Here is a 17,091-nt window from a genome sequence, read left to right as displayed (position 1 = left end):
TGACTCGGCGAGTCGAGTCGCGAGTCCCCGATTTCTTCCTTTTGAGCGTTGTCGAGTGGGCCCAGTGAGTAGTGGAGTGGACTCAGCGAGTTTGAGGGTAGACTCAGTAATGGAGGGACTCGGCGAGTTGTTCATACAACTCGGCGAGTCCAAGGAAATGTTCTTAAGCTCAAGAACAACTCGTCGAGTTGTTCATATGACTCGGCGAGTCGGATGAAGATTGTCTGAGTTCTTGGATCGAATGATTACTCGTCGAGTCGATGCCATACTCGACGAGTAGCAGCGAGTAGGGTCGAGGAGTGAGAATAGGGACTCGGCGAGTTGGCGGCCCAACTCGGCGAGTCAGGTCAACTGTGGGTTGACTTTGACCGAGAGTTGACTTTGACCAAGGGTAAAAGAGTCATTTTACCTAGTGCAGTGTTTAGTATTTGATTGAGTGTGTTTATGGACTTGTAGCCGGGGAGATACCGGAGCAGCAACAGTTAGCCCTCAGAGCTATTCACTCAGCATCCAGTTCACGAGGTGAGTTTCCCTTCAGTAGGAACGGGTCTACGGCCACAATGCCGGCCCGTTTAATTATCAGTAGTTCCGGACTTTAGTCTGATGTAGTAGCTAGAGTGCTTGATGTCTTTGTGATTCAAGCATCTTTGTGTTATGTGTTCCGGACTTCGGTCCGATGCAGTATGCAGTATATGTGATTATAATAGTTGTTATGTGTTATGCTATGTCATGATCAGACAGTTCCGGACTTCGGTCCGATGCAGTTAGTTCCGGACTTCGGTCCGATGCAGTCAGTTCCGGATTTCGGTCCGATGCAGTTAGTTCCGGATTTCGGTCCGATGCAGTTAGTTCCGGACTCTGGTCCGATGCAGGGGACAAGGTCCCGGTCAGTTCCGGACTTCGGTCCGATGCAGCTAGTTCCAGACTTCGGTCTGATGCAGTGGGCAAGGCCCAGTATGTGCGTTATATGTATTGTATGGTATGTGGTAATTTGGGGGAGCTCACTAAGCTTCGTGCTTACAGTGTCAGTTTTGGTTTCAGGTACTTCCGCTAGCAGAGGGAAGAGCTCGGGATGATGACATCGCACACACCACAACTTCAGCTTTTATCCTGGGAGTTGATTTATTTCTTGATTTTTATATGACATGGATATGATACAGTTTTCCGCACAGTGTTTATTATTATTTTGAGATACATCATGTATGGTTTTATGATATGAAACTCAGATTATGGTTTTTGGTTATGTTGAAAAACGAAATTTTTGGGTCGTTTCAAGTTGTTCAAGTTCTTACTTTTATTGCTTATCAAAGATCCATTTTCAAACTGATTTATAAAAGGTTCCCAAAGATTTCTAAAGGCTTTCACACTTATTTTATCAAAGGATACAAATGCGATTTTCCTTAATAATAAGGTTTTCCAAAGTTTTCATGAATGCTTTCGCTTGTTAGTTACTGTTGCTTCACTTTTATTCATTTTAAATTCCTACTCGATAATGCTTTCACTTCGCGATACGCTTATACTGGATTTTGTCTCTATATCGCTTATACTTATATCCTCTTATACTTGATAGACGTTCTTACTTCACTTATTGTCGTCTCTACTTCGTAATACACTTATACTTGGTACACTTATACTTCACGATTCGATTATCCCACCCTGTACGCTTATACTTCACGTCTCGGATGATTCACTGTACGCTTATACTTCACGTCTCGGATGATCCACTGTACGCTTATACTTCACGACTCAGATATTCCACTGTACGCTTATACTTCACGACTCGGATATTTCACTGTACACTTATACTTCACTGTATGATTCCACTTAATACACACTCAAGCGTAGTTAGATGTATGTTTATGCTTGTATAGATGTATATAAATAATGATTGAAGGACTTAGGAAGGCTTGTCCGCCCTATTTCCTTTTCTTCGTTGAGATGTGGTCTGGTGGGATCGGATGTCCATCTGAAAGTCGTTCGATTCATTAGTATTATATATTATGTACACGAGCATAGACATACGAGTTTTCTTCAGTCAATTCAGTTAAGAGTCTCTACCTCTAGGTCAACACTTACATTAGAAACCCACTACCCACTGTTTGGAAGTCATTACCCACTATTTGGGATGCATCTTCGGGACACGGCCTTCTCCGTCGTCTAGTTGGTAACCAGAGTCTCCTGTAGGGAGAGCGGACATTGTGAGTATAGATCTATACGGGATTGACACCCCCGCACCCTGACTGCTAGCTACAGTCCACGGCTCACCAAGCCAAGGGGTGACAAATGTCACATTATATAGACGCTTGTAGGGCGTCGGGTACTCTAGTGTCGGTTAGTATGGTTACGAGTATCTCGGGTTACCTTATAATTCTTTGGCCTTAAGGTAACGGTATTTCGCCAGCTATTTTACACTGTATGCTGGTAATTCATTTTCAGAGTCACACTATTTTGACCTTACAAGACGTATCTTTCATTTGATACTGTCTGGGGTCTGTCTCCTCTGTTTTGACCCTACAAGACGTATCCTTCATCTGATGCTGTCTGGGGTCTATATCCACTGTATTCACAAAATTCACTGTATTCATTGTGTTCACTGTTTTAGACCTCGCCAGACGTATATTTCATTTGATATTGTCTGTGGTCCGTATTCATTGTATTGGACCTTACTAGTTGTACCTTGCATTGGGTACCTTCTGGGGTCTGTGTCTTCACTTGTTAGACTGAACCAGGCGTGTCGTTCGTTTGATACTTTCCTGGAGTCTATGATTCCTTGCCTTAGTCAGCAGTCCTCACTGCTGAGGCATATGTTATTCCCTGATGTCATTTGCTTTCCTCGATAATCAAATTCAGTATTTTGATAATGATAGCAATTTAGGGAAAATAACTTTTTACCACATAACACTGACCAGTCTTGGTAAAAGGCTGCTTTTATTAAAGAAAATATAGGATTTTCTGGAAAGGAATCTAATACACTGAAATCTCTTAAACTACTACTTTTATTAAAGTTGTTGGAATGAAAACGTCACTAAATGCTTATGAACTCACCAGCATTTGTAAAAAATGCTGATACTCGCTTTTCAAATAACTTGTATTCTCAGGTTAGCATTAAACAGGTACATCCCCGGAGCTGTTGATGAAGATAGCTTAGTACCGCGCTGTATTTATTCTATTACTGTATTACTTTGATGTATTAATGTAACCATGTAAAACTATTACTATTAATGCAATGTTTTGTTGTACTTTGATTACTATAATGCATGTGTTGTGATACTTGACATGACGTCATCCACCCCAAAACGTTTCTGCCGTTCCGGTTTTGGGGTGTGACAAAGAAATACCCCGAAGCCCTGATATCATTCTTGAGACCCGAAGCAAATCCCGAAGCCCCAAAGATCCCAAGAAGTGAAATTCCCGAGCCGAAGCTCTGCCCGCGAGAAGCCCGGTTTTTGTGAAGATCTTTCGGTTTCACCGAAGAATACTACTTCTACAAGCCGTAGTGTTGTCCGATCATCTTCTGATCAAGTGAGTGTGTGGTTATTTTCTGCTAACACATAAATATAAAGTATTAGTTATGAAATATGTGTTATGTGTTATATATTATTTTTCTATTTGAGATGGGCTTGGAATTGATGTTTTTATACGGCTGTTAAATGATTTAAACTGTATATGTATTTTATATCTACAAATATGTTGGGTAGAAAATGGGTAGATGAAATAGTGGCGCCTATGACACGTAGTGCCTATTGAGTAAGCTTTGGTGACGATGCGACTTTGTGCCTATTGAGTAAAGCCTTGGTGACGATGCGACTTCGTGCCTATTGAGTAAGCTTTGGTGACGATGCGACTTTGTGCCTATTTGATAAACCTTGGTGACGATGTGACTTCGTGCCTGTTGAGTAAACCTTGGTGACTATAGATTTAGCGCCAGATAGCTATGGATTTATTATCTGATGGATAAATTTTTGGCAGCAATGGACTTCGTGCCAATTCCTTAGGTAAATTCTTAGGAACGAATGAATGAAGGATAATTGGTTCTTAGGGTAAAACCTTAAGAAATAAAGGAGATAATGGGGATTGGTATTTGGGTTGAGTGTTTGATGATTGAATATAATAAATGTATTATTGTGGGTTAAAAACCATATATGCTCACCAGGCTCCCAAGCCTGACCCACTTAGTTTTCTTTGTATCATAGGTATCAATATGAATACATATTTCACTGAGAGATTAAAGGAGATGTAAATCATTAGTGTAAATAAATGTAAGTTCTGTTTATGCTTATGTGTCTGTATCGGAACATGACATCCCGAGATTTTGTTATATAATGAAAATATTTTTCTTTAAGAAATGCTTTGATAATTTCTTATCATATTTTGTTTTGGGGACAAATTCTGCTATAGTTTTCTTGAAACGATTACTCTGATTTTAAAAACAAAGCATAAACAAATCGGTCTTTTCTGGACGTGAAATTGGGGATGTCACATTACCAGGCAAGGCCCGATGTCAGGCAGGGCCAACTGACAATACTTTATGTTATTATCTTTATGATTATGGAAAGCGTTTATATGATTAAGTGTTTATATGTTATATATATACTGGGTCGGGCCCGAAGCCAGGCGTGGCCTGATGACTGACATATCTGCATACTGAGCGGGGCTCGATGATGGGATGGGGCCCACTATATGTTTGATATGTATGGTAGTGGTAGGGGTGAAATAGACCCTGTATCCGGTTAAAATAGACCAAAAGGGATTGCAAGCACCCAGATATGCTTGGGTGTATATATGTATGGTATGTGGTATTTTGGGGAACTCACTAAGCTTTGTGCTTACGGTTTTTTATGATTTTGGTTTCAGGAACTTCCGGTTCGAAAGGGAAGGGCCCGACGTGATCGCAGCGCATCTACCCATGTTTCCGCATCATGAGGATTTTGGGATTGTACTTTGATAGTTGTTTTCTTATAAAAGTACTTTTAAATATTTGGATAAGTAGATATTGAATGTTGACTTAAAGATAATAAATGTTTTGGTTGAATTAAAAATGTAATTTTCCCCTCATAATTTTCCCGATTTTACAAGTAGGTATCAAAGCCTTGGTTTGAGGGATCCGGGCACACTCTCGGGTGTAACTGAACTCAAATTGAGGAATTGTCAAATTTTTCTTAAAAATGAAAATTTTACCTCATAATTTTTCGGATGTTACAAGTTGGTATATAGATTTTTAAAAAGGAAGGAAATTTCCAAAAGGATTTGTGGTAAAGACAAATGGGGTGTGGTTCGTGCAATCAGCCGAGCTCAAGTAAGTGATTCTCAGAATACTAATACATGTATGTTATGATTATATGATAAGTGAATTACATGTTAGGTTAGGGCTAAGGATCTGCTCAGGATTTCTTGCTATGAGAGATGCCTCTTTATGCCTGATTGTGTGAGCTTCTAGAGTTGCATGCTAGTATGGTTTTCAGATAATTGGATATAATGGCTTGATTTGTTGGTACATTGGTTAGATTTTCCATGCCCGAATGCTGCTTTCTTTGTGCTTTGTGGGATTCCTAGTGATGTGGGTTAGCTACTAAGTGAATATGTCAAGTCACATGTTGCATAGGTTAAATAATCTCAAAGTGATCGATTTGACCCTATTATGCAACTCTTGTGTGAGTCCAACCATTATAGGGATGGTTCTTTTACTCGAAGGATTATCTAAGCTTTGTTGCATGTGATTGTATTCACGAGGTTTTTGATGGGTTTTAGCCATAAGAACTTTCCTATGTGCGCATGCAAAACCCTAATGCTCGGATCTAGGCTTTCTAATAAACATGCTTTGAATCCAAGACTTCTAATTACTAATTAGGTTAAATAAGAACATTGAAACAGATCTAGAATCATACCTTTGAATTCCTTGTTGATCTTGAGGTCTTGGAGCTTCTAGAGTCACAAATGTCACTCCTCTAATGGCTTACAAACACCAATAGCAATAAGAATGATTTAGGAGAGAGGAGAGGGGAGGAATTCGACCAGAGTTCTCTTGCTTTTTCAGAAGTGTCGAATTCCCTATGTCATGGGGTCTATTTATACTTGTAGACTCCTTAAGGGTTACAACCTAAACCCTAATTGGATAATCTTCTCTTAAGGCTATCCAAATCCATTCCATAGATAAGTATATGGACGATTTAAGCTATCCTAAAGCCTCTAGAATCCGTCCATAGTATATCCAAATGGATTTACAGTCTAAAGCTTAACTATCAAACAATTGACAGTTTATACCCCTTTATTTAATTAATCTCTTTAAGTCACCAAATTAATTCTAATTAATTCTATGACTTATATTAATCAAATAACAAATATATATTATTCATTATATTATTCCCATAATATATTAATAATATTTACTCTCTCTTAATAAATCATCCTATCAAGTTGCTATGATGAAGGCAACCCAAAAGGACCATGCACAACCTGATATAGTTACAGCCTTAGACACTATTCTAACAGTCTCCCACTTGGATAAGTCTAGTAACTATACAAGTACAATTCGGTTTGCAATCGTAGCTCTCAAAGACGCTGTCAACTCTGATCTAATCAATCTTGTCCTTTAGATAAGGGAACGTACAGTCCTCTGTTAGATATCATGCTGACAATCCTATGGAATGGTTAGTCAAGCATTTAGGTTTCTCGATCTCTGATTTATTTGACATAGAACTTAATCGAACACATCAATTCAGTTCTGACCGGGCCCGGCACATAAGTCAAATCAAATCATCGAGCGGCCGAGATATCGCTTTTACCTTCTTAGATAAAAGTTACAGATAAACTTCGACTTATATGCATTTACTTATTCATTTACCAACTATACACAACAATACGTTTTATAACACCAAGTTACTGATGCGTTTTCGTATTATCAATGTACAATCAATTAACAAATAATAAACCATATATCTAGGTTTTAAGACTATATGATATTATCGTCTTGCGATCACCTTTCATATCGTATTCCATAAGGCGATTCTAGCAAGCGCGGGTTTATTCCAATGCTCAAAACTAGTTCATAAGCACTCATGAATGTTGTAGCAATCCTTTGCTATGTCTAACACCATTTAGACATTCTACACACCAATTCATGACAATCTTCTTTCATATCTACTTCCAACATATGAACGATTGTGGATCATTTGAATAATTCGATTATTCCTAATAATTTCAATTATTCTGGAAGTCAAAACATGCAAAGTGAAACAATAGCTAAACAATTAAAATAAGATAGTAACATTACTCATAAATAAAACTCCTTTATTTAATCATCAAATGTCAATTGCATTTATCTATTACACGTTTCTAATACTATCTAATCTACGCTAATATCATCCTTCAGCCCAATACTCCTAGTATGCTGCAAATGCTTAACCCTACTCAGTCCCTTCGTAAGCGGATCTGCTGGGTTATCTTCTGATGATATCCTCTTCACTACGAGTTGTCCTTCTTCTACACGATGTCTGATGAAGTGATATTTTCTGTCGATATGTCTTGATCTACCATGATCCCTCGGTTCCTTGGTCAAGGCAACCGCTCCTTCGTTATCACAGAAAATCTCCATGGGCTCCTTTATGGCAGGTACGACTCCAAGATCACCGATGAAGTTCTTTAGCCATATTGCCTCCTTCGACGCTTCGCTCGCTGCAATGTACTCTGATTCGCACGTTGAATCAGCTACGGTTTCCTGCTTGGAACTCTTCCATGTCACTGCTCCTCCATTTAGGGTAAAGACCCAGCTCGACTGCGAACGGTAGTTGTCCCTGTCGGTCTGAAAACTGGCGTCACTATACCCTCGCACCTTCAAGTCATCACTCCCTCCGAGGACTAAGAACCATTCCTTCGTCCTCCGAAGGTACTTAAGGATATTCTTCACCGCAATCCAATGTGCTTTGCCAGGATTCCCTTGATATCTGCTAACCATGCTCAAAGCGAAGGCTACATCAGGGCGAGTACAAGTCATAGCGTACATGATTGAGCCAACTGCGGAAGCGTATGGTACTCGGCTCATTTCTGCTATCTCAGCTTCGGTACTCGGACTTTGAGTCTTACTCAATTTGGCATTACTTTGTATCGGTAGTTCTCCCTACTTTGAGTTTTCCATACTAAAACGTTTTAGTACTTTCTCTAAGTAAGTATTCTGACTAAGTCCAATTAGTCTCTTACTTCTTTCTCTTACTATCCTTATTCCCAAGATGTAAGAAGCCTCTCCGAGGTCCTTCATAGCGAAGCACTTCCCGAGCCAGGACTTTACCTCCTGCAGAGTCGGGATGTCGTTTCCTATGAGTAATATGTCATCGACATATAGAACGAGGAAGCTTACTATACTCCCACTGGCTTTGACATATACACAAGATTCGTCTTCGCTTCGTACAAATCCAAACTCTTTGACTTTCTCATCAAAGCAAAGATTCCATCTGCAAGACGCTTGCTTAAGTCCATAAATGGACTTCTCAAGCTTACACACTCTATCTGGATGCTTCGGATCCACAAACCCCTCTGGCTGAGCCATGTAAACATCCTCAGCCAGCTTTCCATTAAGGAAAGCGGTCTTGACATCCATTTGCCAAATCTCATAATCATGAAATGCGGCAATAGCTAGCGTCACTCTAATAGATTTAATCTTCGCAACTGGTGAGAAGGTCTCATCATAGTCAACTCCGGGAGTTTGAGTAAAGCCCTTCGCAACCAATCGCGCTTTATATGTGTGCACGTTTCCATCCACGTCGGTCTTCTTCTTGAAGATCCATTTGCACCCAACGGTCTTACGTCCGGGCACATAATCAACCAAATTCCAAACTTGGTTATCATACATGGATTGGATCTCGCTATCCATTGCCTCTTTCCATTTTGCAGACTCCGAGCCTGCCATGGCTTCCTTATAGCTATTAGGTTCATCAAGATTTACTAGTGTACCATCACTAATATACGTGTCCCCTTTGGTAGTTATATGAAAACCATAAAACTGGGGTAGAACTCTAACTCTATCGGAACGTCTAAGAGGTAATGATTCGTCAATCGGTTCAACCGGAGTTTCCTCCTCGGGTTGAGTGTCAGCGGTAGAGGTTCCTTCATCTATCGACTCTTGAATCTCTTCAAGCTCGATTTGCCTCCCACTGTCTCCTTGGCTTATGAGTTCTCGCTCTCGGAAAACTCCTATCCTCGCAACGAAGACAACATTGTCCTTCGGTCTATAGAAGAGATATCCAAAGGATGTCTGCGGGTAGCCGATGAAAATACATCGCTCACTTCGAGGTTCAAGCTTGTCGTGAGTATCTCGTCTTACGAAAGCCTCGCAACCCCAAACCTTGATATGTGCCAACGAAGGAGCTTTCCCTGTCCACATCTCGTGAGGTGTTTTGGCAACCTTCTTAGTAGGGACTCGGTTAAGGATATGGGCGGCAGTCTCTAAGGCATACCCCCAAAAAGAGATTGGTGGCGAAGCACGACTCATCATAGAGCGAACCATATCCAATAAGGTTCGATTACGCCTTTCTGCCACACCATTCAACTGCGGTGTCCTAGGAGGCGTCAATTGTGAAACTATTCCACACTCCTTGAGATAATCGTGGAATTCAAGACTTAGGTACTCTCCTCCTCGATCGGATCGAAGCATCTTGATTTTCCTGCCCAATTGATTCTCCACTTCATTCTTGAACTCTTTGAACTTTTCAAAGGTGTCTGACTTTTGCTTGATTAAGTAGATATACCCATATCTACTATAGTCATCGGTAAAAGTCACATAGAAGCGGTTCCCATCCTTCGTGGTTGATCTAAACGGTCCACACACATCGGTATGTATTAGGTCCAATAGACCCTCGCCCCTTTCACATGTACTCGTGAAGGGCGACTTAGTCATCTTTCCAAGCAAACAAGACTCGCATGTGTCATCTTCCCTAAGGTCGAATGACTCCAATACTCCATCCTTTTGGAGTTGGGGTATGCGTTTCTTGTTGACATGTCCAAGACGACAATGCCACAAGGATGCTTTATCCATACTAGTGGAAGAATCAATATTCAAAACATCATTTCCTAAGTTATCAACAATCATAACGGTTTCATATATTCCATTACATGGTATAGCTTCAAAGTAAAAGACACCATTTAGATAAGCCAAAATAGAACCATTCTCATTATTAAAAGAAAATCTAAATCCTTGTCTATATAAACCATGAAATGAAATGATGTTTCTTGCCATTCAGGCGAATAGCAACAATTGTTCAAATCTAAAACTAAACTATTCCTAAGCACTAAGGAATACACTCCAATCTTGGTCACAGGCGACGATCTTCTGTTCCCCATGATTAGATTGATCCTTCCTTGCTCTAGATCCTTACTTCTTCTTAGTCCCTGCACATTAGAACAAATGTGGTAACCACAACCGGTATCAAGAACCCAAGAAATAGCATGATTAGAATCGTTAGATTTGATTGTATATATACCTGCGAAAGATGGCTTGATCTTTCCTTCTTTGATTGCTTGCAGGTAATCCGGGCAGCTTCTCTTCCAATGTCCTATCTTATGGCAGTGGTGGCACTCTGCCTCCTTCGGGTTAGAGCAGGGCTTGGCGGGATCAACTTTGGTCCCACTAGAAGAGGCACCATCTCGGGCTTTCACCTTGCGATAGTTCTTCGATGAAGCTTTCCTCTTCTTACCCTTCCCTTGTCCAATAGCCAAGACAGGAGCAGCGGGCGGATTGGGAGTAGGTGCAACAGACTTGTCTTTGAAGTTGCTCTCAGCAACCCTCAAGAGACCTTGGAGCTTGCTTAGGGTGACCTCTTCTTTGTTCATGTGGTAGGTCATCCTAAATTGATTGTACATCGGAGGCAAAGAGTGAAGCACCATGTCGATCGCCAAATCCTCACCGAAGTCAACATTTAACTTGCGAAGGCGGTCGACATACCTTTGCATCTTTTGCAAGTGCACGGTAAGAGATTCTCCATGACCCATCTTTGCGGAAATCATGTTAGTGAAAATCTCGTACCTCTCTTGTCTCGCGTTTTGGTGGTACCTATCCAATAAGTCTTGATGCATCTCGTACGGGTACATGTCCTCGTAGGACTTTTGGAATTCGGAGTTCATGGTGGCGATCATGATGCAATGTACCTTCGTTGCATCTCGCTCATGAGTTTCAAAGGCGGTGATTTCGGCGGGAGTAGCAATTTCGGGGTTGATTTTCTCGAGCTTCTCATCGAGGACATACTCCTTATCCTCATAGCGAGCAATGGTGCGAATGTATCTTATCCATTCGCTAAAGTTCGTTCCATCGAAGGTGACCTTTTGGCAAAGGCTCATCAACGTGAAAGAACTAGCAGCAGCGTTGTTTGCGTTCGACATCTATAATTAGAAAAGGACAAAGATAGATTAGAATAAGAATCCCTAAAGATCACCCAATAAGAAAATTAGGGCTAGGATCCAACAATAACATTTACATACTAGAAAAGGGATGCCGTAATCTAACATGCAAATAAATTGAAGGTAAGTGAATGACGATTCACTAATTCTCCATCACAAAACCTAAACTATTAGTCCTAAGTGTTTTTGAGAATTCCTAGGTTCGGATGAGATACATTGAAACTATTCAATGGCATGTTTAAATCTCGATATGCCCCTCTCGTTTGTGACTGGGATGCCGAGGATCACAAAGCGGGTGTGAATTACCATGCAAATTCACATGGTGCCTTCATTGTAACAATCACCTATTCGATGTGCCGGTAAACCACACACGCTCCATCGAACTATGATAAACAATGAATCACCCTTTGCCACCTTCGCTTAGAACCAATTAGTGTGCCGGTAAACCACACACGCTCCACTAACATCTTAGCAAGGTGCAAAGTGTAATTTCATGGGATTGCATCAATTCACTTTTCCTAAAGTAACTAGGATTGGGAAATTTTGGAAAAATATGTGTAGTTACTTTGTATTTCTTATTATACTTTTAATGAGAGAATTAGGTTGCCCTATCCTACCCGTTCGGTTAACGACCCTCCACCAATCAAGCAAGCGGTGGGTGTGAGTGTACACCCATTAAGCGCCATTTTATAGGCCGCAACCTTATACCCACCTTATAGATCGGCTTCGTGAATGAGGCCTACTAACGGTAAGACTAGCATTTAGTTATATATATATATATATATATATATATATATATATATATATATATATATATATATATATATATATATATATATATTATTCTAGTAATATCATATTAGTATAGGGTTGTATTTTAAAACTTTTAAAAATCTAGGGTTTGAAATTTAAGTTGTCTAAATTAAAACTTTTAATCACAAAAGTAAATTTCAAAACAAGAGGGTAGGTTTTAAACATTTAAAACATGGAGGATCAAATAACAAATAATTCCAATTAACAATTAATATCCTAATTATCTATATTTGATTTATTCAAGATTTCTTTTAAGATAATTACCAAAATAATCAAAATAATTAATTAATTATCATATAAGTAAATTAAATATTTAATTAGTTGATAATTACCTTTAACTAGATCAAGATAATAGTTATATTTATCAGAAAAACGAATTAATATTGATCTAATTAGTTTATGGTAAGTTAAGATAAGATAAACACAAAGAAATCCCGAATCTGGCCATTCCTGACGCCTGGACTCACCGAGTGCACAAAGGGACTCGCCGAGTCAGGCCTACTCGCCGAGTCCACTTTGAGACTCGCCGAGTCCATGACTCAGAAACCAAAAATCGAATTTTGCAGGTTTGTTTCAGTTAATCAAGCAACAATTTACAGAAAACCAAGCTATGCTCTGATACCACTGATGGGTTTTAGCCATAAGAACTTTCCTATGTGCGCATGCAAAACCCTAATGCTCGGATCTAGGCTTTTTAATAAGCATGCTTTGAATCCAAGACTTCTAATTACTAATTAGGTTAAATAAGAACATTGAAACAGATCTAGAATCATACCTTTGAATTCCTTGTTGATCTTGAGGTCTTGGAGCTTCTAGAGTCACAAATGTCACTCCTCTAATGGCTTACAAACACCAATAGCAATAAGAATGATTTAGGAGAGAGGAGAGGGGAGGAATTCGACCAGAGTTCTCTTGCTTTTTCAGAAGTGTCGAATTCCCTATGTCATGGGGTCTATTTATACTTGTAGACTCCTTAAGGGTTACAACCTAAACCCTAATTGGATAATCTTCTCTTAAGGCTATCCAAATCCATTCCATAGATAAGTATATGGACGATTTAAGCTATCCTAAAGCCTCTAGAATCCGTCCATAGTATATCCAAATGGATTTACAGTCTAAAGCTTAACTATCAAACAATTGACAGTTTATACCCCTTTATTTAATTAATCTCTTTAAGTCACCAAATTAATTCTAATTAATTCTATGACTTATATTAATCAAATAACCAATATATATTATTCATTATATTATTCCCATAATATATTAATAATATTTACTCTCTCTTAATAAATCATCCTATCAAGTTGCTATGATGAAGGCAACCCAAAAGGACCATGCACAACCTGATATAGTTACAGCCTTAGACACTATTCCAACAGTTTTTTACTGACATTATGGGGAGTTCTTCAAGAACTGATGGCGGGGTGAGGTTAGAAATGTAAGAAAGCCTAGGAAGTGCGTTAATGGGTTAGTTGTGCTATTTAGCGAGCATTTGGAGTGTCAGTTTGATAACGTGACTTAGAGGGTATTGGATGATTCTTGAGGACAGTATGGATAGGTGTAGAAGATAGTATTGGGCTCGTACTACTAAAAGCATAGGATCCATTCTCGAATCGGGGAAAGTCTTGGAGAATCTATGAATCCTGTGGGAAGTAGATTCTTGGGTATGATCTGATTATTGATATGATTGTTTTGTATCGGTGTGGCGATGGGCACCCTAGGAGGAGGTTTAGGTTTTAGTTCTGGCTCAGGTGTAAGTATTGAGCCTATTTGCGAGTGGATGCAGGAGTTCATCTCGTCGGAGATTACCCGTGGTATTTTGGAGCTGACTCTTGTGATCTTTGGTACGATTAAGGAGGGGATTTTGGAGATTTTGGATGAGCGTCTGGCTGCATTTCATATTGAGGTTATGTATATTGTTGGAGCTCACACGCTTTCTTTCCGTGAATTCCGTGCTTGTGGATCTCCCACGTTCTTTTGGGAGAAGGACCCCATTTCCAGTAGGAGATGGTTAGCAGATATGGCTAACGTGTTCAGGACGAGTTTCTGCCCGAGGGGTCGAAGGTTAGATTTGCCTCCTGTCTTCTGAAGGACAGAGCCTGAGATTGATGGGTAGAGGTAGACATCTCTTTAGGAAGCGAAGCCCTAGAGACGATGACTTGGGATGATTTTGTGACCCGATTTAGGGAAAAGTTTGTACTAGCTATTGAGGTGCAATAGTTGGCAAGGGAGTTTTAGGATCTTCGCCAGACGATTGAGACTATGGTAGAGATCACTGTGAAGTTCCGTGAGAGGGATTTGTAGGTTCCGCATTATGCTACATACGAGGAGATGAAGAAGGTAAGGTATCATGACATGTTAAGAGATGATATTCAGGAGTTCGTGAGTATGTCAGAGCGTGAGACCCCGAATTATATGATTTGAAACAACCCAAAAATACCACCCAAAATTTTCGATTTTTATTATAACAAAAACCACGAGACTGAGTATCACATAATAAAACCATATGCTGCGTGTTTCGAAAACCATAATAAAATACTGTGAGAAAAACTGTATCACAAATATTATCCAAACATATCAAGAAAACTAAATCAACTCCCAGGACAAAACTGAAGCTGTGGTGTGTGCGATGTCATCATCCCGAGCTCTTCCCTTTGCTTGTGGAAGTACCTGAAACCAAAACTGAAACTGTAAGCACGAAGCTTAGTGAGCTCCCCAAAAATACCACATACCATACAATACATATAAAGCACATACTGGGCCTTGCCCACTGCATCAGACCGAAGTCTGGAACTAGCTGCATCGGACCGAAGTCCGGAACTGACTGGGACCTTGTCCCTTGCATCGGACTAGAGTCCGGAACTAACTGCATCGGACCGAAGTCCGGAACTGACTGCATCGGACCGAAGTCCGGAACTAGCTGCATCGGACCGAAGTCCAGAACTGACTGGGACCTTGTCCCCTGCATCGGACCGAAGTCCGGGACTGGCTGATCATGGCCTAGCATAACACATATCAACTATTATAATCACATATACTGCATACTACATCGGCACAGAGTCCGGAACACATAACACAAACATGCTTGAATCACAAAGACATCAAGCACTCTAACTACTGCATCGGACCAAAGTCCGGGACTACTGCTAACTAAACGGGCCGGCATTGTGGCCGTTGACCCGTTCCTACTGAAAGGAGACTCACCTCGTGAACTGGCTGCTGTGTGAATGGCTCTGGAAGCTAACTGCTGCTGCTCCGGTAGCTCCCCCGGCTACAAGTCCATAAGCACACTCAATCAAAGGCTAATCACTGTACTGGGGTAAAATGACTCTTTTACCCTCGGTCAATGTCAACTCTCCAGTCAAAGTCAACCCTCTCGGTCAAAGTCAACCCACAGTGGACCTGACTCGCCGAGTTGGGCCGCCAACTCGCTGAGTCTCTAGTCTCATTTCTCAACCCTACTCGTGGCTACTCGTCGATTATGGCATCGACTCGACGAGTACTCTCTCGATCCAAGAACTCAGACAATCTTCATCCGACTCGCCGAGTCATATGAACAACTCGACGAGTTGTTCTTGAGCTAAGAAGATTGCCTTGTATGAACAACTCGTCGAGTCCCTCCATTACTGATTCTGGTCTCCAACTCACTGAGTCCACTCTACTACTCACAGGATTCCACTCGTCATCACTCAAAAAGGGGAAAAATGGGACTCGCGACTTGACTCGCCGAGTCGTTCTTCCGACTCGCCGAGTCATAGCCATGCAGCTACTCTACACTCGATTCTGCTTGAATCCAACGGCTGAAACTTATAGATCTGGTCTTCCTTAAGTTGGTTAGCACGTAAAGATTCTATCTTTACGTGCCCAAAAGCGACCAAGAAGATAATAAGGCTCAAAAAGCATAATAAAGGCTAGATCTAGGGTTCTTATGCAAGGCATCTCCAAAAAGGCAATAGATCTGGGCTCTACAACTCCTAAATGAACAGATCTAGGGATATCTCGTCCCATAAAGGCATCCATACAACTATAGGGCTTAGAAAATGCATCAAACTAGCCCTAGAAGAGTTCTAATGAAGATCTAAAGCATAAAACAGAAGGAATCCGAGAAATACCTCAATGAACTCTGATTTTGCCCTTGGATCTTTGCTCCACACCTCTTCTCCTTGCTCCTTTCTTATTCTTCTTCTTCAAGCCTTCAAAATCCACACAAAATCACTTAAAACAAATAAGGGATGGATTAGGGTTTTTTCACAGCTCTCTGAGGGTGAAGGAGGCGAGTTTGGGGCACAAAGCATTGCTTAAATAGTGAGCAACCTGGCGATTTAGGGTTTCTTCCAGACAGGCAGACTCGCCGAGTCCCGAATATGGACTCGCCGAGTCGCCTACTAACACGTGCTCGAAAACTCGACCCTACTCGACGAGTCAGGCCATAGACTCGCCGAGTCCCACAATAAAACTTCTAAATAAATGCCACGGGGACAACATACCAGAGACGGGGTGTTACAATTCTCCCCCACTTGTCTCAGAATTTGTCCTTGAAGTCTGCTACGGCTGAATTTGCAAATAAATCCGAGTAGTGCTCCCTCATTTCCTCCTCAGCCTCCCACGTCCACTTAGACCCCTTCCGGTGCTGCCACTGCACCTTCACTAACTGAATTGCCTTGTTCCTCAAGGTCTTTGTCTTCCGGTCCAGAATCGCAACCGGTGTCTCAATATAGTTCAGGCTGCTATCAACCTGAATATCCTCTAGGGGAACAACTGCTGACTCATCCACCAAACACTTCCTCAACTGAGACACATGGAAAGTGTTGTGGATTTGGCTAAGCTCTGCAGGAAGATCCAACCGATACGCAACCCGACCCACTCGGGCCAAAACCCTGAAGGGACCAATGAACC

This window comes from Lactuca sativa, chromosome 1 (assembly GCF_002870075.4).
Source record: "Lactuca sativa cultivar Salinas chromosome 1, Lsat_Salinas_v11, whole genome shotgun sequence".
Taxonomy (NCBI): Eukaryota; Viridiplantae; Streptophyta; class Magnoliopsida; order Asterales; family Asteraceae; genus Lactuca; species Lactuca sativa.
This window is presented reverse-complemented; position numbering follows the sequence as displayed.